The sequence below is a fragment of the Camelus dromedarius genome, chromosome X (genome assembly GCF_036321535.1).
Source record: "Camelus dromedarius isolate mCamDro1 chromosome X, mCamDro1.pat, whole genome shotgun sequence".
In the NCBI taxonomy this organism is placed as follows: domain Eukaryota; kingdom Metazoa; phylum Chordata; class Mammalia; order Artiodactyla; family Camelidae; genus Camelus; species Camelus dromedarius.
Window position 1 is genome coordinate 106299075 of NC_087472.1, and position 24058 is coordinate 106323132.

A 24058-nucleotide genomic window follows, 5' to 3' on the forward strand; every position below is an offset into this window, starting at 1 on the left:
GGTATTCTCTAGCCCAACGGTCTGCAAATTTTCCCTGTAAAGGGCCAGAGAGCAAGTAGTGTAGGCTTTGTGGGCCCTGTGGTCTCTGTCATCCCTACTCAGCTCTGCCACTGTGGTGTGAAAGGCAATACGTCCGCATCCACGGCATTAACTAAACACAAATCTAAAATATTCATACACACACAAAATTCCCAAAAGTTCCAAAACGCGAAATTTGTATTTGCTGCACATCAGCAACTATTTACATGGCATTTACATTGCATTTACAACTATTTACATAGCATTTACACTGCATTTGGTATTATAAGTAATCTAGAGATGATTTAAAGTATATGAGAGGATGTGTGTAGGTTATGTGTAAATACTATGCCATTTTATATAAAGGACTTGAGCATCCTCAGATCTTGGTATCCATGGGGGTCTTGGACCGACCCCCCCAAGGATACTGAGGGATAACTATACTTTGACAAATGAGCATGGCTGTATTCCAATAAAACTTTATTTACAAAAACTGGTGGTGGCTTGGACTTGGTCTATGGGCCATAGTTTGCCAAAACCTGATCTAGACTGCACAGCTGAATAATGTCATAGCCAGGCCAGACTCAGCTTCTATGACTGGCTATGTTTATTTATTTATTCATCTAACTAATACCTATTAAGAGTCATCTAACTAATACCTATTAAGAATACCTATTACTGAGTGCCAGACATGAAGCAGGATGGTAGGGCATTCTGGTAGAGTTGAATAACTTCAGGTTAAGACTGTAATATTTTGTCTACAGGGATAAAATTTAGCAATCTCTACTAATTATTTCTCAAGAAAACATGTTCAATTGGAGATCAAATTTCTGATCATGGAAATTGTCTACGGGACACAAAAATTTGGCCTCCTTTAGAGCTAACAGCATAATACATCTGCAGTTATAGGTCTCTTCCCAAATGCACAGGTGGCCTGATAATTTTATTACCAGAAGTGAGCCATGAGGATTTCCAGGATCAACATCCCCACCTAAACCCTGGCTCACAAGCATTTCTTCCAGGTAATTCTAACAGCTTTTGGCTCAACCAACTCATCCTTTCTAATCCAGTATCTCTAATCCAGTATCTCAGCATCATAGGAGGAACTGGTTTCACAGACAAATGAGAAGACAAGATTCAAAGGGACTGGCTCAAGCGGAGCAGAGGGACAGGAGAAATGCTGAGTCATTTGTTGCATCTTTCCACAAATATTTACCAATCCCAACAACATTCTGGGACATTGGAGTGAACTGTAGAGACAAAAGTCCATTCTAGAGGGGCTTAAAGTAGAGTTGGGTGGGCATTAAACAGATAGTGGTAAGTTATAAATAAATAAATAGATGGAATGGAATGGAATGGAATAAAGAGTGGCTAGGAGCCATGGAGAGGGAGAAAGGGGCTATGTAAAATACAGTGACCAGAGAAGGCCTCTTTAAGAGGGTGTCTTTTGGGATAAGTCCTGCATGATGACAAGGAGCCAGCCTCGTAAGGATCATGGTAATAAGAACCATGATTCTTACTGTCCTGAGTTCAAATGTCCTGAGGCAGAAACCTGTTTGGAGTGTTCAGAGTGGTTAGACTAGAGAAGGTAGGTAAGCACAAGAATGGTGTGAGATGAGGTCAAAACGGAAGGCAGGGATGGCTGCAACCTCTGGCAGCCATGCCTGTGAGTGAGTCAGCATCTACAAAGCAGGGCATATGATCCACTGGGGGAAGGGGTAAAAATATGAACACTTTCATTTAAATGTATTTTTGTCTGAAATAATATGGAAGAAATTAAGCTTTGCTAATAGGTCATATAAGGATTGCCATTGGGGCTCTCTCTTAGTCAGGATGCCTGAAGGTCGTGAACCAGGTATGTTACTGGAAATTTCCTGAGGGAAAAGAGTTATCAAAGGGTCCATAGGCTCCTGCAATATTTCCTTCTGTTGTAGTTGACATGTGCCTTGTTAAGTGAATTTACAGATCATATTCTCTAGTTTTAACTAAATGAACTCTCACACAACACATGAATGGATTAAAAAGCTCTGTGCAAAGGAATCAAGGATTGAAAGTAATGCCAATAATGTAAGGACAAGAGAAAAGCAAGAAAATGGTAGAGCACGTTTCTCCTTCCCCTGGTACGAGCTCTTTAATAGCAACAAGGCTTGGGTAAAAACAATAATCATCTAACTCAATACTTTCAACAGTTTCTGACTGACACATTTCACTCCATGGTTCAGTATTTAGATGACATGTAAATATATACAGACATATGGATATAGGTATATAACTGAAGTAAGAGTTTCTCAAAACAATACTTATTAGTAATATACTCTGACATTTTCTCTCCTATTTTATTAAAAATGACATTAGTTACTATTAATATTATAATCCACCAATAGATTGTGACATGCAGTTTGAAAAACACTGATGCAATAGGATCTGAGGAGAAATCAGTCACACAAAATCGAAATTAAGACTATCTAAATATGGACTAACATCCATTACTGTTAACCATCAATCTCACCACAAAAGTATATTTTTACCCCTTAGAAGTTGGCTAATGGGAGAATGAAGTCATCAGAATTTGAGAAACATTTTAAAAACTAAACATCCAGACCACAAAAACAAACCACTATCATATTTTTCAATATTAAAAACCATGAGACAACACTCATCCATTACTTCACAAAATTTTACTAAACTTAATCTCTCTAAAGATCTCTTAGTATATATGTATACAATCTGTAAACATACAGACATACAAAGACACAGGCATATATGGATAGTCGTACCATTTTTTTGCTGCAGTGACATGTGAACAGATATGTTTGGAGACCACCATTATAGCTCACAGAATTTGTCTGCCCTGGACCTTCATTATCCATCTATGGATTTCCAGGACTCTAGAACTCAGAACTATGCTTTTCCACCTTGTTTCTTCTTCTATTGTCTAAACTCAATGTTTGCAGGCCTTTATTACCTGAACTACTAGCCAGGAAACTGTATCCACTTTGTAAAGTTCTCTTCCCCAAAGTAATTGATGGGCATAAGACATCATAAGACCAGGCCACATAGTAGTTATTCCCATGCCAAAGCCTTGTATGACTTGACTGATTTTGATTCAACTTACTCTATAATCTGGAAATCCTTTTAGAAAAATCAAATGTGTGAAAGGATCTTGTGTATCCCAATCGCCACACAGTTGACCAGTTACCTAATCTGTTCTAGTAGAGAGAACTATCTTTGGAGACAGATAAACAAACCTAGACTAGTTATATTAGATATATGAACCTCAGCCAACGTCTTAGCCTTTCTAGGCCTCAGTTTCCATATTCATAAGATGCTAAAAATACATACCCCTAATTAATCCGACTGCAGGTGTCACCCGCTTTTCAAAAGTTTGCTTTGAGCCATTTTACTCTTACGAAGAACCTACATTAGTACCTGTTTTCACTAAGTTAAACAAATCTGAAGAGGATTTTCCCTCTTACAAAATGCCAAAAAGTGAAAATAATGTTCAGCATTTATTCTGCAGCAATCCCTTATAGAGGCAGCGTGCACCCTGAGCAGTGAGAGGGGCCCCACCAAGCTCCTTCCTCAGGAACTGCGCTCAACATCTCAGCATTAAGCTGCCACAGCTTTGCACTGTGTCTGTGAGCATCTGTGCTTTACCTCCACTTATTTTGTACATGCATTACCAAGATGTGTCCTAAGGTGCATGCTTCTTCACTTTATGTCATTTCAGCTTATGAAAAGTTTCATAGGAATGCTTGACTTTTGGATAGCAGGGGAAACCTATATAAGGATTAATTTGAAAATCTATAGAATGCACTTTGGCACACTGCTCAGCATAGAATGAGGTACTCTATAAACTGCGGCTATCACTGCTGCTATTGTCAGAGCTGTCTTTCCTGTGGAGATTCAGTCCTGTATACATCTTCATATGGTGTATACAACTCACATAGATGTGCTTAAAAAAAAAGAATCACTCAACAGCGAAAAGCTGAAAGCTTTTCCTCTAAGATCAGGAAGAAAACAAAGAGGCCGACTCTTGCCACTTTTATTCAACATAGTATTGGAAGTCCTAGTCACAGCAATTAGGGAAGCAAAAGAAACAAAGGGCATCCAAATTGGAAGGAAGAAGTAAAACTGTCACTACTTTCAGATGACATGATACTATACATCGAAAACCCTGAAGACTCCATTAAAAAAAACTGTTAGGACTAATAAACGAATTCAGTAAAGTTGCAGGATACAAAATCAATACACAAAAATCTGTTGCGTTTCTATACACTAATAATGAACTATCAGAAAGAGAAATTAAGAAAACAATCCCATTTACAACTGCATCAAAAAGAATAAAATACCCAGGAATAAACGTAACCAAGGAGGTAAAAGACCTGTATATTTAAAACTACAAAACATTAATGAAAGAAATTGAGGAAGACATAATAAATGGAAAGATATCCCATGCTCATTGATTAGAATAATTAATATTGTTAAAATGTCCACACTACCCAAAGCAAAATGCAGATTCAATGCAATCCCTATCAAAAGTCCAATGGTATTTTTCACAGAAATAAAATAAACAATCCTAAAACGTGTACGGAAGTACAAAAGACCCTGAATAGCCAAAGAAATTTTGAGAAAGAAGAACAAAGATGGAAGTACCATGCTCTCTGATTTCAAACTATATTATAAAGTTACAGTAATCAAAAAAGTCTCGTATTGGCCTAAAATCAGACACATAGATCAATGGAACAGTTTAGATCCCAGAAATAAACCCACATCTGTATAATCAATTAATTTATGACAAAGGAGCCAAGAATATACAAGGAGGAAAGGGCAGTTTCTCCAATAAATGCTACTGAGAAAACTGGACAGCCACATGCAAAAGAATAAAACTCAACCACTATCTTATACTATATACAAAAATTAACTCAAAATGAATTAAGACTTAAACATAAGACTTGAATTCATAAAACTCCTAGAAGAAAAAATAGGCAGTAAGTTCTGTGACATAGGTGTTAGCAATGATTTTTTGATACAAAAAAGCCAAAGCAACAAAAGCAAAAATAAACCAGTGGGACTACATCAAACTAAAAGGCTCTGTGCAGCAAAGGAAACCATCAACAAAATGAAAAAGCAACGTATTGAATGGAAGAAAATATATTCAAATCATATATCTGATATGGGGCTAATATCCAAAATATATAAAGAAGTCATACAACGTAATAGCACATAAAACCCCAAACAATCCAATTTAAAAATGGACAGGGGATCTAAATAGACATTTTTCCAAAGAAGACGCACAGATGGCCAACAGGTACATGAAAAGATGCTCAATATTATTAATCAACAGAGAAATGCAAGCCACAATGAGATACCACCTCACAACTGTTAGAATAACAAGTGTTGCTAAGGATGTGGAGGAAAGGGAATCCTTGTGCACTCCTGGTGCGAATGGAATATGTTGGCGGCGCAGCCACTATGGGAAACAGTATGGAGATTTCTTAAAAAATTAAAAATAGAACTATCATATGATCCAGCAATTCCACTTCCGGTATTTAATCAACAAAAACAAAAACACTAACTCAAAAAGATAACTGCACCCCTATGTTTATTGCCGCATTATTTACAATTGCCAAGATATGGAAACAATCTAAGTGTCCATAGATGACTGAATGAGTAAAGAAATTGGGGTGTGTATAATATATATTATTCCTGCCATAAAAAGAATGAAATCTTGCCATTTGTAACAACATGGATGGACCTTGAGGGCAGTAAGTTGGAAAAAAAGGTAAAGAGAAAAATAAATACGCATGTGTATCTATGTATACACACATGCGTAAATTTAAATACATATGTATATATGTTTATACATATATTGCTTTGAATATTTTATGTGTGTATTATATAATATATCTAATATTTAACACACAGACACACCCAATTCTAAAGCCGTGAGTTCCGGTAGTGAATGTGAATGCGGTCCCCAGCCACGAGGGAGAGTTCAGACTCTGCACTCTGGTACAGGGAAAGGCAGCAATGAGGCAGAGAAGGAGCAGCAAGCACAGGAGTGGGTAGAGGAAGCCCAGATGGGTGTGGCACCGGGGAAGCCCAGAGGAGGTAGGGAAGGTGTGGCAGATTAGAGGAGACCGTGGCCGGGACACATAGCTCCCCTCTACCCTACCAGAGGCTCATGGAGTGGTAAGCCGAGGAGACCTGGGCAGAGAGAGCCAGACGGCCTTACCAGTCACCTGTGATTGGGGGTGGAGCCCCATATCTCCCCAGCACACGTATTTGTGCACTCCATGTTCCATCCTTCAGAATAAGGCAGCAAACAGCTCTTAACGCCACTTACCATGGGAGCAGGAGTGTCATATCTTGCCAAGCTGGTTTAACCCAGTGTCCAGGCCAGGCAGCCTGCAGATGGCCATTCACTGTGGATGGCTGGGAACAGGCAAGGACTGGGAAGAAACTCCCAGAAGAGTTCAAATAAAGGAAGCATTGGTCACTAACTGCTGGCAAAATCTGGACTAGCCTGAGAGTCCAGCCCACTTCTCCACACCCTCGCCATTCTTTGTTGACAAGAGAAAAAAGAATCAAGTCACATGTTTTCACATTCATGAATCAGAAAATAATACCATCCTAATTATGTTTGCAAGAAAACTAAAACCATCTTTACGTCAGATCAGCACAGCTGTCTTGCCACTTTCTGTGTCCACAGCCACAAGGTCAACTTTCAAAATGATTAATACTTACCTGTATTTTTCAAAGATGAAGATGAAATGGAAGGGCAGGGTTTGGAATCTTGCATTTTATTTTTCACTCTCTGGGTAAAGTTGGGTTATTAAGTCACTTATTTTTTTCTCTTGGTCTCGTTTCCAACCACCTATAAGATAAATGATACCTCATTTTGACTATCTTCTTTGTACAGCATATGTAATACATTTTTAAAGAACTGTGTCATTCACTCAGTTTTACTCACTGGCACGAATTCTTCTCCTGGAAAGTCACAGACGGATATTCTTCGGACTTGCCTACCACCCTCAATTTAAATAATGATTAACTTTAAACAACTACTGGTAACAATGAATTATAAGGCTTCTTTCACATTTTTCTGCACAAGAACAAACATTTACTAGAGAAAACCCCATTTTACTATAAGAAGAAGTCAATGTTGCCAACAAAATCAAAGAGCAGTAAGGTGAATGGAAAGTGTCCATTAAACTCCTTCCAATTTTGGAATGTAACTTTGTTCTCAGGGGATTAGCACATGAGTGGAAGTCTTCATGGATAAATAAGGCATCAATTTTCTAGAATATTCCCAGAGCAACAAAAGAAGACAGGACAGTTTTACATATAAAGACAAGAGGCCTGACAGCTTGTACATTTGTGAAATCACCCCTTAGTCTCTCAGGAGGAAGCACATGCTTTCCCCCCAAAGATACTAAAAGCCCTTATTTCCAATTGTGCAGGCAAATCGAAACCACTGGCCATTTCCCCCTTCCCTTCTACTTACCCTGTTCAAAGCCTTGGCTGACTCCCATGAGCCCTAGATCCCCTAGTGGCTTCCTCTGTCCTTGCCCCTCCGGTGTCCCTGATCACCCATTTAGTGCTGCCAATGCAATGCCCTTCAAGTGCCCTCAGTCTGCACCCACGCTCCTCTTGCTCCCTCATTCCTTCACTCTTGTTAACTTTCCGAGCAGTCTTAATTTATGTATTGCAGGTATTCTGGGTAAAAATTATTTTCACAGATGCATATAATGTGTGCAACTTGCCAGGGCCACAGCATGTGTGGGAATCCGGTTTTCCTTTCCTCTGCATCTGCCTGGCAGACTATTGTCTCCTCTCGTTAACACCTGCAGCAAAGTCACAGCCTAAAGTTGTGACAGTACCATGATATCCAAGGCAACCAACGGTAAGGTCCTAAACATAGAATTATTTCAATGCAAGACAATGCGTAACACAAAGCTGAGGAACAGGCAAACAAAGGACCTGCTTTAACGTATGTCTTTATTAATATTAAATTGAGTCAAAGTAATTTCTGGGTGTCACAGTTCTTTCAGAAATTATACAAAGAAAGGGCACTGTAAATTAAGAAATTGTATGGCCATGCCATAATTCCTGATAAAATGTATTAAAAGGATACTGAGGGAAAAATATTAATGGGGAAAAGAATTTCTAAGCTGTCTTTGTCAAATACTTAAGACATCATGTCTGAGTCAGAAGCACTGAATGACAGGTAGAAGTTATTATTATTCATTATTTTTTGTTTATATTGAATGAACTAGAGTTGAATAATGTTATCTTTAGTCATACATAATATATATATGACCCCAGTCATAGTTTATGACTGAACTAGGAAATAATCTGTATCATCATTCTTGTAATGCGTCAAAAACTTTAAGTGATTCCCCACTACCAACACCCAGGATAGCCTGGGGGTGCTACAGACCTCCATAATCTTCACCACTTCCACCAAAGCCTCCTCAAATATCCATGAAATTTAAACAAAAGCAGTGTCCTCGCCATACAAACATCTCTTCAAGACAACCTCCCTAGCCATACACCTCCAACCAGGTGGCCACCCTTAAACACTTTGAGTTAGTCCTAGTTCTTCCTCTAAGATGTAGAAGTCAAGAGGCGATTAAACGTACACGGATTTTATTAGTGGAAATGCTTGTGCAAAGAAAAATACAGATGGAGCCAGGCAAGGTCAAGAGAGCTGACATACCCACCTTCACTTGGGTGGAAGCATCCTAGACTCCCTTAATGTCTAAGGAAGGTTCAGCAAAGCTGTCTGGGATTTCTGGAGCCAAGGTCAACTAAAAAAGGAGTGTGTGTCTCCTGGAACAGCATGCCTTTGTATCCCCAACCTGCTCAGTCACTGCTGAAGAGCAGCCCATGGAAAGCAAGATCATGGATTCCACACTGTAGGAGCTGGGGCCCCGGGACAACTGTTCCTCAGTGTAGGAAGCTCTGCAAGGTGCATTCTCAGGGCTAACAACCTTTCCTACACAGAAATTCAAAAGTGTATACCTGTACAATGAATCTTGAGCTGCACATCCAAATTCTCCCTGATATCCACCTAAACCAGGTGCAAACTTAATTTGTAGCACTTCCCTTTTTGCCACCTTTACAGTAGTCTAAGTACTCCCTTCATCTGCATATAAGCCTCATAGGTGACCAAAATACTTTCCTTCATGCTGTTTCCTCCCTCTAATACTTTCTCCATCTTAAACCCTCTTTTCAAGATCCTGCCTATTCTGTAAGGTGCATACGAAATGTCAATTAAACACTAAGGCTGTCCTCAAAACTCTTGCCTCCATTCCACCTACTGAACCCCTGCCTTAGTAGACAGGTTCTCTCTTCTGCCTAGGAAACTTCATGGGACTTTGCCCACTTAGACATGAGCATTTAGAGAATTAAGTACTACCCACTGCTTTAGTTATAAATTTTATCTCTGCGGCAAAGCCCTGGAAGGAGTGCACACATTTCAGATTTGTATTCCTGTAGTATTATGCAAAAAGTAAACTGAATAAACAAATAAATTAATTAATGAAAGACAAATTCTGGCCTGGTGCGTACCTATCAAGCCAGGGCTAAAATAAAGCTAAAAGACCTTGTTTGTTCCTTACTTTCACATTTGAACTGATTTTTTTAATTTTATAAGGTAAATAGAAACTATTAAACCCAAAGTAATATCGTTTCTAACATTCGAAACAAAAATCCCCACAGACCTGGGAAAGGACCGCTGCAGTCATGAAGAAATTCACTCGGTATAATTAGCTGACACAGGAAGCTGACCCAATAAATGACTATTTTGTGAGAGTTTAAATATAGAATCCTGTTAAATTAATTAAACAAGGCTATTAGACAGAGGTAGCTCTAATGCCGTAGAGGCCCACGTAAGCAAACCAAAAGCTAAGCTTGCAAATGCCTCAAGGTTTCGAAATCCAAAAGCTAAGAACAACCAATCACAAACAACCAACTTAGCTTGAAGCCATAGCCAATCAGTAACTTCCTTACTTAATTTCCACCTTTTTTCTATAAAATTCTCTCCCGGAGCTCCTGTGGGTTGAGCACTCCTCACCACTTCTGAATTGGCACTACCGGGATTCGAATCGATTTTTGCTCAAAGAAACTCTAAGAATTCTTAATACACCTCAGTTTATCTTTTAACAGTTCTGTGTCAGAACAGGGACCCAAGGGCGCCCCGGAGCCCCGGGAGCAGTGAGCAAACGGGCAGAGGTACCTGTGAAGCGCCAGCACCGGCGGCGTGCTCGCTGCCGCTGGACGTGGTGGGCAAGGCCCTCTCGGATACTGAATCCCAGCTCCGCCTTTTGCGTCGAGCTTTCGGACTTTATTGGAGCATTTCCTTCTCCGGACTGGGTCCAGAAACCGGCCAGAACCGACTTCTTACGACTTACAAAGCAGGCCAGGGGACAAACCAGGTTCTTAGAAACTTAGAAACGGAACGAGGACCAGGACACACTGGGCCCGAAGTACAACCTGAACCAGGTCCGATGACCAACTGGGTCCGACTTAGAAACGGAACCGGGTCCGGGGACAAACTGGGTCCGACTTAACTGCACCTGGTCGCGGGACAAACTGGTTCCGACTCAGAAACTGAAATGGGTCTGGGGACCGACTGGGTCTGACGCAGAAACCTGACCACGTCCAGTGTAAGGACCCGGGTGAATAGAACTGTGTTTTAAGGTTAACCTTAACAGAGGTAATCTGAATTACAGTGGCCACAGCGGAGAACTCTGAACCACGTCAGACAGCATTACCCAGGCACGAGGTGCCCTGAGGAAAGGGGGTCTCAGCCAGGCACTCACTATAAAGGGCACAGGGAAGGACAGTTTTCCTCCTCTGCAGTTTCTAGTGACCAGGATGAGACCCGCTGGGACACCCCACTCGCTCCGAATCCAGCAGACAGCGTCCTGGGAAAACTGGCAGAAGCCTGGCAAAGGGTAAGAATTCTTACCAAGGTCAGGTCAGCCCTCCCAGATCTGTGGAGCCTGGTCGAGAGAGGAAGGCACAGTTTCACGTTGTCCCTTCCTTTCCAAATTCACATTGGCAGGAAGGCACATCGGTTATCGGTCCTTTCCTCCCAGGGACAGCTACTGCCTTCTTGTTTGTCTCATTCTGTGTCCTGAGGACGTGGCGTGGCAATTGCCAGGTTGGGGACCTCAAACCTATAGCCAGACAGAAATATGCGTTGCAAGCCATTTGTAGCTAGTACCCCACCGACTGCTGCCAGGTGTCAGTCTTTTGGTTATTTTTGGAAGTGGCTCTGGATCTTGGGAGGGTAGTATTTTCTGCACCCTCTTTGAGAACCCCTCTTGTATCCATGGGGCTGTTCAATACTGACGGGAATATTTACTTTTTGTCACAGCTGAAACCTGAGAAGATATTCAAAAACTTTCTTTTTTAAAAAAATAGCTCTATGGTCAGAAGTTGGCCAAATTGGAAGCTGATACTCAGAACCTGATAGGAACGTTTTTAAAAAGCCTTCTCCCCAAAGTACTGTGCACCCAAAGGGAAAGAAAAACACTCTGAAGCTGTGGTGGAAGGATTTACTAAAACATCCCAAAGACAGAGTTCGATATCTAAAACATAGGAATCTGTTGATTCCCATCTTAGTTGAAGATCTCCCTGACGTAAAGAAGCAAACTGAGCATAACATAGTTGGATAGCTAGGTCAAAGTCTAGATATCATTCTGATTGCAACCCAATTCTCTGAGGAATTTAAAATAACCATACTTTTCTTACAAATTGTGTTTTTACAAAAACAGAAATGTGGCTCCAGGAACAATTCAAAGCCCACATATCCTTTTTACCAATCCCCAGCCTCCACTATTAATATGAAAAGGCTTACAAATACTCTGAAAAAAATCTGGATTTAGAAAGTAAAAGCCCTTCTTGGAGAAACTTACGTCCTTTCTCTGTGCCTTTGAGATATAAATGTTCTACCTGGTCTTCTCGAGGAACTTAGAACTAGCTCATGGAATGCAAACTTTAGGGAGGTAATTCTTATCAGGGGGAAGGGGCGGGGGAAGAGGAGGAACAGCAGCAGTTATTTGGAACTTAGGAGAATGAAAAATATTAAAAGTTTTTTCCACAAATATTAATAAAAGGTTTAGCCATCTGAGCAGGTAAACTTAATGTATTCTATCAGCCAGAAATACAATTTGGATCCAATCATTCTTTTATAAACTAGTAAGTTTTGCATTATTGTATCTATCTCATACAATAAAAATTTTAAACAAAAGCTGTATGATCTCTGCATCTGCCTATATATTGCTGTATGATTCTGACAGATGTGTGATGTTTTTCTACCTTCTGATGGCAGTGCCAAAATTAATTTGTAAAGAGCTCTGTTAATAGGCTCAAAAACAAACATTTATATAAATCAAGTATATGCTCAGAAATATAGAAACCAACCCAAATGTTTTTCAAGTTCATGTGCTCTAGGATAATCTTTGGTCAACAATAGCTAGTTTGTTGGTTGGTTTAATTAAAACAGGTATGTCTTGAGAGTGATCAGCATTAAATAGAATACTTTTATATTACCTAGCTTAAGTAAAGTCAAATAAGCTCATGTAATCTTTGTTACATAATTTGTTAGGAAACAAAGGTAACTTAGGATGATGGCTGCCTGTTCAACGTCTCATGAAATTTTCATGAGTAATCTAAACAAAATTGTTAAGAATAAGTAAACTAAAGAGACGTCAGTAAGATAAAAGTTTATAAACGCACTTTTCAACAATTACTATGCTTTATGGTATTTCTGCTTAAAAACAATTTCCAAAATCTTTTGAGTTACTTAAGACCTTAAAGTTGGACGAGATAAGTTAAATGATGGCTATTTATTGAACATCCACATCATTTCCAAATAAGATAAAATACTGAAACATTAATTACTAAACATAGGTTTTCCACTTTCGGCTTTCTTTTACAGAGGAACTAAAGATACTTGGTTCTACCCACAAACAGGTTTTACGCCACATTAAAAAACTTACCAAGAGGAAGGATATACTTCTAGAAATTGTGAACAGTGTTTCTAAATTTGTTACACTAGAATGCTAGTGTAACGGACAGTGCACACTGCTTACTTCTTAGTTTTCACTAGGAATAAAGGATTCTAAGGGTTAAGAATTCTTATAAATATATATAACTAGAACTACTAGAAATAATAGAGGTGAGAGGAAACAACTGTGTATCTGTAAACTGAACTGGATCCTGAATTCCAGTTTCCTCAAATATCTGGCAACGGCTCTCTAAACGAATGTTTCCAGTTTTCTCCCACTCTTCTATTTTGGGATCACTAAGAATGTGACTGCCCTTGAACTTCCTTGGAAGGGACCACACCAGGTCCTCCTCACTACCCAGGTGGCAGCCAGATTTCAAGGAACTGAACCTGGGTACACATCCCCCGATTGAAAAGGGCTTCCCCAGACTCCTGGGACGGCACACTGCAGCAGATGTCAAGTTACAACTGACTAGGGAGCGCCTCCCCAGAAGCAGATGGCAGCTTGCAGTGGACAGATCTTCCAAGGTCACAGATCAAGATCTTCATCTCCAACACGGAAACGTTGTTCCTTTTGCCTTCTTGCTACTTGCTTTTCCTCTCCGTAAACGCCTGGGAGGACAGTGCTCCTTCCCTCCGACCACTGTCGTGCATCCGCTGCCCAGGCCGCAGCTACACAACACACGTCCCGAGACGTTCTTGCTAAGGTGGCTTAGATACTAGAGTTGTGTTAGATTACTTGCTGGCTGAACAAGCAGGAGTCTGTGCCATAGCAAATACCTCCTGCTGTACCTGGATCAACACCTCTAGTGTCGTAACAAATACAGGAAATTAACAAACAGGCTGATGCCCCTTCAGGAACGTTCTTTGATTTATTTGATACCAACTGGTTTGATGCATGGGGGCCCCGGTTAAGGAGTATACTTCAGTCTCCTGTATTATCCTCCTAATTGTCATCATTGTAGAGTCCCTGGTGTGCTATGTTCTCTCAAAGGTCTTAAATGCACGTTCACAGCCATTGGCAGTACATCAGATGGTGTCTCTGTGCTTAGAGAAACAGAAACAGGATGAAAAATGAGATGAATAGCAAAAAGAAGTCTTCCACGGATCTGACATCACAACCCAAGAGTTTCACGATGAGACAAGAACAACTTAACTCTGTTGGTGGCTGAGAGTGGTGCTAATACCAAATTTGGGGTCAATCTCTCGTGTAGGAGAGGATGACCAAAAGGGAGGAATTGTTTAATTAATTAACCAAAGAGTCCATTAGACCGAGGTGGCTCTAATGGCTTGTCTGCCTAAGTAAGAACCCAAAATCTAAGCCTGTTGAGTTCCTCAAGGTTATGAAATCAAAATGCTAAGGACAGCCAATCACAGAGAGCCAACTAGGCTTTAGCCTACAGCCAATCAACACTTTACTTACTTCTGCCTTTTCTCTATGAAAGCCTCTCCTAAGCTCCTGTTGGTGGACTACTCTTCACCACTTCTGGTTTGGTGCTGCCCTATTCCAATTGATTTTTGCTCAAACTCTTAAAATTTTTTAATATGCCTCAGTTTATCTTTTTACAATCCTAATAATACTTGTTCACCTTTCTTTGTCCTTTTTCTCAGGTATCACTTATCTCAGATATCAGGGTCAACCTTCTATTGGAACTTGTGGCTCTTGTTTGCCTTTGTATCAAATACAGCTGACCTTTGAACAATGCAGAGGTTAGGGGAACCACAGTCAAAACTCCACGTATAACTTTACAGTTGGCCCTCCATACCCACAGGTCCACATCTGCAGAATCAACCAAATGCAGATCATGTAGTACTGTAGTACATATTTATTGGAAAAAAATCCAGTATAAGTGGACCCACACAGTTCAAACTCGTGTTGTTCAAGGATCAACTGTATATCCACAATTAATACGAAGAAATAAAATCATTAAATGCCTTTAAGTTGCTTAAGAGTCCCGTATCAGAGATTTAATTGCTTCTTTATTTTTAAAAAATTAATACTTTTGGAAAGAATTTCAATGAAATTCAAGAGTCGTAGACTAAAAAACCCTTTGAATTGATTCTATTCTTATGTGAATAGAGAACCTTGTAAACTTTCCAATGAAAACACAACTAGCAGTAAACGAAGATTGATCAGTCTTCATCTGTGAGAATAACCAGGAACTTGATCCTTACAGAAAGCCCTTAAGCACGTTCCACCTCACCTGCAGCAATGAAGGAACCGTCTCTTTCTAACTTGGTTTAGGAAAAAGCCAACTGACTTAGAAAATGTGTATCTCTTTCATGAGTTCATCTGTAATCAGGTTTCAGGAACCTCGTAAGATGCTTCCAAGGCAGAAACATTTACCCAAGACAATTCGTCTCCTAAATACCATTAAAAATGTGCTTGGCACAGAACCCTTAGGTATCTGACATCCAGAGGGAGAAGAACATATTACTAATAGTTAGTCAGGTGCCAACTAGCTCTAAGTTGCCAACTCTCCTTCCTGGGAAAACCAAGTATATCTAAGAAAAGGAATTTTGATGATTATCAGAAGACAGTCTCTGGCATCAATATGCTGCTTGGCAAGAGATGAATCAAGCTTGCAAATGCTACCTGAGTCCTGGTATGGCTTCAACCACACAGTCCCAATACACCCTGGAAGAGGCTGAACTTCAGGCCAAGAGCCCATAGAAAATTCTCCACCAAGAAGTTCTCCTTACACTCAATCTCCAAAAGGTGATTAATCCAAGAGATAGTAACAATTTGTAAAAAGTTTGCTCAGAATCGACAGTCAAAAACCACAGCAATTCTTCTTAAAAGAAAACAATAAATTGAGAAACTATCCTTTCCAAAATATATGCCTATTGTTGTAGATTGCAAGTGCTCTGGCAAATGTGTTCTTAACTTTACATTGTCCTCAGAAATATCCCCATTGCATCTAACTGCTAATTTGACTCATTTAAGTCAACACTAATTCTTGGTATTTTTGCAGCACACAAGGCAAAAGTTAAGCAAAGTGAACGGAACTGACAGTTCAAATTCTCAAGCATAAAGACTGGAACAACAACAGGAATATATCCCCAAAGTAGGAGAAAGACACAGGCAGGGTGGAAACATCAGGAATCAGAAATGAGCCTTTCATTTGAAGTGGCGGCAGCAGCTATTCTAAACCATGGGAAACCACTTAATGTAACAAGGGTTGGAGGCAGGGTGGTAGAAAAGAAAACCCCAAAAGCAAAACTCTTAAAATATGTGGAGAAAATAATTTCAGTAATTCCTCCCTGACCCTGAACCTCAGTGTTATTTCTAAAATAGTGATAAACTGAATAACAAAGCAATCTTCACTGTTTAGCCTCTAAAACATGAAAAAGCAGAAACTCAACAGTCTCAAAAAGAAGCCTTCCTTACTTGATGCAAAATGGAGGAATTCTATCATTGTAACATGGTTTTTATTTTTTTAAATTATCTTAGAAAATATCCACCTCATCTGAAGATTCTGTCTCAAATGATCATTCCAAGTTCAAATGAGTGGAAGTAAATATTTTTTGCAAAACGTGACCATGCGAAAACCTGAAATTCCTTTTTAACCCTGCATGACAAACCCTCAAAACACTGCATAATGCTGTACTTTGCTGCTCTGTGCTTCCTGCTTTTAGCTATTATCAACTTCATACTGCAGAGAATCAAAATTGATGTCCTGGATAATTCTGTCCTTGTCTGCAAGTGTAGTTCTTCCCATGTGCTGTAAATGAATAATATTTTAATTAAATAAAGGTCAAATAGTTCAGTTCAAGCATAGGAATGGTTAATAAGCCTATATTATGGATCCAACTATTGAAGAACATGGTGAAGAAACAAATAGTATTTTCACACCTTCCACTGCTTATTAGAACCAGGGATAGGAAAAAATAATTTCCATAGCTACAATTTTAAGGATTTCTGCAAGTATATTTGCTTTCTTAATAATATGCATTATAAATATGCATTGTCTTGTTAAATTTACCTTAGGAGAATAGGAAGAAGCCTCATTTACACAAGGGTATCAGAAAGTGATTCAAAGTACGTTTCACAGAATACTTCTTTTCAGAATCAACTTCTTTTGCTAGGAGTTTTCATAGTAAATATTCTTTTAAAGTACCAATGGAACATTCCACAGGATAGACGACATAGACTGGGCCAAAATACAAGTCCCCCAAAATGTGAAAAGGCTGAAATCACACAAAATGCGTTCTCACCATAGACTCTGAGAAAGTCCTGGAGTGTGGCCCACTTTACTGATAAAGCCTGGTGCTTCCTCCTACTGACACATAAGTCATTCCCAGACAGAAGGTGTGATCGTGTGGCCCAGATGGCACGAAATGGCTAAGCGGAATATCCCACGCCCCACCTCACCCATCATCCATGTTTATCAGCCCAGTGGGCTAGACTCATTTTCAGCTAACATCCAATGAAGAAACAGGTTTCGCTACTGGACCAAAACAAGGGCTCTCTTCTCAGACTCATACCAGACAAAGGGATTTCATTAATTTCCTTGTGATAAAGAATTAGACATTGGTAACAGAATCTCACTGTATATGTGTTGGAGGGGGTTTCTGGTATATATTTACACTTAAGTTACTGTAGGTAAACTGCATGTGATTCACATTCCAAGGTGTGAGTTTAGCCATTCTCAAAAGTTTCTCTTGTCATCATACCCAAGCTAAAGCCAAGGACTCCCCCAAATCTTTTGTTAACAAAATCCATAAGAAGAGTTCAAAAATTAACAATTCATTTCTTAGTTCTGTGAATCCAGATTATATAAAGAACTCTTATAACTCAATCATAAATAGACAAGCCATTTTTAAACATAAGACTTAAATAGACATTTCACCAAAAAAGATACACAAATAAATAATAAGCATATGAAAGGATGTACCTCATAAGTCATTTGGAGAAAGGAGAACCCTTATATACTGCTGGTGGGATGTAAAACGGTACAGCCACTTTGTAAAACTGTTTGGCAGTTTCTTTAAAAATGAAATTTACCATGTAAACCGGAATTCTACTTCCAGGAATCTACCCAAGAGAAATGAAAACATATGTCCACACAGAAACTTGTATGGGAACATTCATAACACCATTATTCTTAAAAGTCAAAATGTGAAAATAACCTAAATGTCCATCACCTGGTGGTTCCACCAACACAATGTGATCTATCCACACAATGGAATATTGCTCAGCAATAAAAAGAAACAAACTACTGGTACATGCTATAACATGTGACAACATGGATGAACCTCCAAAAAATGTGCCAGATACAAAAGACTGCATAGCATATGATTCCATGTCCATGAAATTTCAGAAGGGAAAGAAAATTTCAGAAGGGCAAATCTATAAATACAGAAAGCAGATCATCATTTGCCTGGGCCTGGTTGGGGTAGGGGTGGGGCTGGGAATTGTGCTCCAGGCAAATCTTGAGGGTAATGGGAAAATTCTAAAACAAGATTGTGACGATGGTGACACAATCCTATGAATTTACTCGAAGTTCAAGAAGAAAACCATTGGGTCAATGTAATCCAAAATCTTCATTTTACAAATAAGAAAACTGCCTTCTTCAGCCCATAAAAACGTGGGAATATCTTCTAGCAGCTTTTGTCTGTGTCTCATATTTGAACTCTGTACTGCTTTCTAATTTTTCACATTGAGGATCCTATTCCCCACGGAATGAAGAATATGCCTTAGAATATAGGGCAAGAATTTGTGCTAGATTCTTGATGAGTTAATTTGAACTGAACTGACTTGATTTAAATTCACTGGAATAAGCTTGGTGAGACTGAGCCATTCTCCTAAATCGGATCGAACATAGTGGCTTTTCTGCTCCTTAATTACTCAGCTTGTACGACTGCAAATTCTCCAAACATACACAAGAATACGAGTGTCCAGGGGCAAACAAAGTAGCCTCTAGGAAAAAAACAAAAACCAAACCACAAACTCCTCTCACTGTGAATTAATATTCATTTCTGATTTTCATCTTTAGCAATATAGAGAGTCCTATATATAAAATGAGGGAACACGCTGGGTGAGCTGGAGGATTCCTTCCAGTTCTAGCATAATCACGACCCCGTATTCCTCCCACCATTTATCATTTCTACCCATTGTCACCTATTTCTGTAGGAGTTGAGCATGAGTCTATTTTTGTCACACTCTTCTTCTACCACATTCTTAGGAAAGTAAGATTTTTTTTTCTGATCCACGATAGAAGAAACAAAATCTCAGCTTAAAAAAAAAATGAACATTTCAAATTAATTTCCTCAAAATCCACCATCAGCATAAATATTCAAGATTACTCCCTTAAAGAATTGATCACTAGGATCTGTTTAAATAAAAAAGAAAGAAACGTAGGGAAATACAATGCTTTTTTTTTTCAGTTTAAAAATGAAGTGAAATATAAACAAAAATAGAATTCATAGTAATGTAATTTATAGTCAGAAATATAATTCAGAGTCAGAAACACAAGTTCAGTCCAACGTGGCTATGGGCAGTCAGGACGCTTAAACTCTGTCCAGACAAGCTGTGAAGAAAATGATGAAGTATTTTAAGAATCAAAAGTAAGTATTGCTGGGCTCCTGTCTTTGTATTTGGTATTTCCCAGTATTAGAGAATGAGTGGGACAATGACGAAGGGGAGGGGGGAAGTTGCTGAAAATGGATGTGGATTTTGACTTTTCCCTTTACTTTTCGAACTGTCATTCTTTTCATGAATATATCCTTTTAGATTTCAAAACCTAATAAAAATTATTTAAGAACAAAATTAGACTTTTTCATTTCCTCATATGTGTTTCCCTTGAATGAAAGGGGAGTTGCAGCAGTAATGAATTCTGAAAAGAAAAAGCCTGAATTTTGCCATCAAAAATATTTAGATTCAAATTTCATAGCGTGCCAGGCATATATTTGTCTTAAGCTTTCACCAGAGCATAATAAGTAGGTTTATCTGTCTGTTACCTCCCTAAATAGGGAGCAACTGTACAGTTAGTTCTTGGCATCATTTATCATATTCTCTCTTGTGCCTGGCATGCTGCTTGGTATATGTTAGTTGTTCAATAAATGTACATGAAACTGAACTAAACCACTGATGTCCTCCTTCCTCCAACGCCCATCTTTGTTTTTTTTTAATTGAAGTATAGTCAGTTTACAATGTTGTGTTAGTTTCTCATGTACAGAATAGTGGTTCAGATTTACATATATATATATTTCTTTTCATTTTCATATTCCTTTTCATTATAGTTTACTACAAGATACTGAATATAGTTCCCTGTGCTCTACAGTATAAACTTTTTGTTTACCTATTTTATACACAGTAGTTAGTATCTGCAAATCTCAAGCTCCCAATTTATCCCTTCCCTCCCCCTTCTCTCCCTGGTAACCACGAGTTTGTTTTCTATGTCTGTGAGTCTGTTTCTGTTTTGTAAGTAAGTCCACCTTTGCAATCTTTGCTGAGCCAGCTTCCTGCATTCAAAGTAGGAGTGGTAATAACTGCCTCGCAGGGTTGTTGATTAAATGGCACCATGTACATAAAGCACTTAGCACCACGCGGGGTGTGTAATAGTCTCTCCACTCACCCTCACCGCTTCTTTCAAAATAAGTCTCTTCCCTGTGGGAAATAGTAATAATTTTCGTAAGGTAAAAAAATCAGCAGTCCTTTATCTGACTTCCAAATGCCACTTGAAAGTACCAAAGATGGGCCAGGGAAAACGTTAGGCTTGCTACGTGTTTCAGGGGTCCAAAGACCACCCATACATTCCAGTGATTTGTTAGAAGGGCTCACAGGACTTCGAAGCAGAGGGACTGATGGTTAGAGTGTATTACAGGAATCACTGAGGGGGAAAGACCCCCAGGAGGAGCTTGGGGAATCCATGTCCTCTGTTGTCTCCCTAGCACCAGGAAGTAACGTGTTTCTTCCTCTAGCAATGAGATTCAGCAACAGATGTGAGGCCTGCTTGAGACTGGAGTCCAGAGTTTATATTGTGGGTTTGTCACTTAGGCATAATGACCTTCCACTACTGCCGAACTTCCAGATTCCCAGAAGGAAGCAGGTGTTTAATGGCCCAGAGGGGCAGAACAATCTATCACTTAGAGAACGTTTCCAAGGCAAAGTTCCCAGCTGCCAGCCAAGGGCCAACCCTGTAAGAAGGCCATTTAAAGATAGCAGCCTCAGGTCCGCTGGGTTAAGTCTTCCCTGTCCACGTGGCAAGTGAGAAGCTGGAGAAAGAGGGCAGGAGTTACAGGCAAGAAGGGTAATCAGAATTGGGGAAAGCAGAGAAAGGAGGAAATGGTTGAAAGGAAGAGAGAAAATGAAGTGAAGGGAGGGCAAGGGAAGAAGACAGGAAAAGGAAGAGAGAAGGCAGGCGGATGAGAAAGTCATCACCAGGCCAACCCAAGCTGGCCCCTCCGCCTGCCACCCGACCCTCTAGCCCTCTCTCAGCGCTGCCGCCCCCCGAACGCCCCACCTCCCACTCTGCTTCCTGTGATGCCTTGTCCAACATGCCAAGTTTTCATGCGCTCTGTTTATATACATATCTGTCCCCTTGGCCACCATGGTGTCATCTGGCTGTTTTGATAAGGAGAGAGGAGAAGGGAGAGGGAGGGAAAACCCAACAGTAATGAGATTAAATAGGAAGATATTTAAGCTAAACGGAAGAAGATGGCAAGAACAGGCTCCCAGAGCCCCTCTGAACTTTGAAAGAAATCCGCAGTCCTTCCAGCTTTAGAAGACGAGAAGCACGGGGAAAATATGGCAAAACAGGCTCTTCTGAGTGTATTTTCAAATGACAGTGGCCTCCTTGACTTCTGAGCGGTCCTTGGTTGCTTCTCTTATTTAAATACCTAGAGCAAATTGTTTCTAAGTTGAAACATTCTAGGGTTTTAGTCTTCCAACCCTCCCTTTTTTGACTTTCTGAGTTCACTAAAAGGAAAAGAAGATAAAGGAACTATTCCTTGCTTTAGTGCTTTTGTAATTGAAAAATATGACAGATCCTTTTCTCCTTTTCCCACATTCTGTATTTTAAAAATTGTTGTCAGACTAATGCTTTGCCAAGTTTCAACCTCAAGTGAAATCTTACCAAGAAAACTGAAAGATGTATAAAAAGCAGATGGGTTATAGGTATAATCATACGTCCTCTGCATGTGTTATGGTTTTTTTAAACAAGCTCATCTTTCTGGTGTTAAATATATAATATTAGTTATAAGTATATTTATGTACTGAAATGTATATCCTTTTATCATTCCCATTTTTATAATCAGTAGGGTTTCACTTTTGTAAAAATATGTATATATTCGCCTGGATAAAAATCAGACACCCTCGATAAGAGAAGAAATTAGGAGGAACATGCTAGCTTCCCATGTGCAGTTGCCTAGAAGTATACCACACTGAAGAAGAAATTTTCACAACTCCAGATAATGACAGCTGAACAAACACAAGATAATTTGCATCAGGCACAGTAAACTCACTTAAGGAAAAACTTGATGTCAGTTAGACCCTTCTGAAAATAGAATGGGCTGCCTCATTCAGTAATTGTCAAGTAAGGGGCACTGTCACTGATGGAGCTAAAGACTGGAGCCCTGGTGTTAATGAAACTCTGAGAAACCAGCGGGAAGCCCATGGAAGGACCGGACGGAAGAGTGAGCATATGGATTCCCACAGAGTCCAGAGACAGAGAATGCAGTGGGAGTCTGGGAAACCTTATTGACATGGTGCGGATTCCAAAAGCCTTGCTGAGATGGGTCACGTTGCCAAATAGAACTAACGAGGTCTGAAGTTAAAGTTTAGCACAGACATAGGAGGGAATTCCAACTGGATGGAGACAAGTTAAAGGTCAGCAAAGAGAGGTGTACTGTGAGGTTAGGCTAGACTATGTGGAGGTAACAGCTTAACCTGGAATCTCAGCGGCTTAACACAGAAGTTTATATATTGCTCCAAATACATGTCCCACTGCAGGTGGGTTGGGAGTTCTGTCCCACACAGTCATTCTGGGGTCCAAGCTCACAGGGGTCTCGTTCCTTAGAACTGCTTCATCTGGATCACAGAGGCTCCAAGTTCTCTGAATGTAAGGAACAGAAAAAGGCCGGGGCACGCAGACTCTTGAGTGACTCAAACCTATACTGAGGCTTCACCTCTTCGCATATTCCCATTGGCCAGAGCTCAGTCACCGCCCCAGCACAGAGAGGCTAGGAAACACAGGGGGAGGAAATGGATATTCAGTGTTGTATGAGGGCGCACTGCCCAAAGCCCAGATAGAACTCCGTGTCCAGGCAGAGGTGCCACAAACATTCTTTATCTCAGCTTACTATCCTATAAAGCCTTCCTTGCCCAGCTATTCAATATGTTCTGAATTTCTAACATGGTGAATTACCACCATTTGAGCAGTCAAACAAAAGTCAAGGAATGGCTAAAATCCAAAACACTAACACCACCACATGTGGGCAAGGACGTGGAGCGACAGGAACTCTCATTCATTGCTAGTGGGAGTGCAAAATGGTACAGCCACTTTGGAAGAGAGTTTGGTTTCTTACTGAACCAAACATACTCTCACTATATGATCCAGCAATTGCACTCTTTGGTATTTATCCAAATGAACTGAAAACTTATGTCAACACAAAAACCTGGACATAGATGTTTATAGCAGCTTTATTCCTAATTGCCAAAACTTGGAAGCAATCAAGATGCCCTTCAGTAGGTGAATGGATAAATAAACTCTGGTCCATCCAGACAACAGTCAGCACTAAACACAAATAAGGTATCAAGCCATGAAAAGACATGGAGGAAACAAATTTATATTATTTGGGGGAGGGTATAGCTCAGTGGTAGAGTGCATGCTTAGCAGGCACAAGGTCCTGAGTTCAATCTCCAGTACTTCCATTAAAAAGTAAATGAATATATAAATCTAATTACCTACCCGCCCAATTTTTTTAAATAAGCAAAAAAAATGCATATTATAAAGTGAAAAAGGCCAATCAGAAAAGGCTACATACTGCATGATTCCAACTCGATGACAT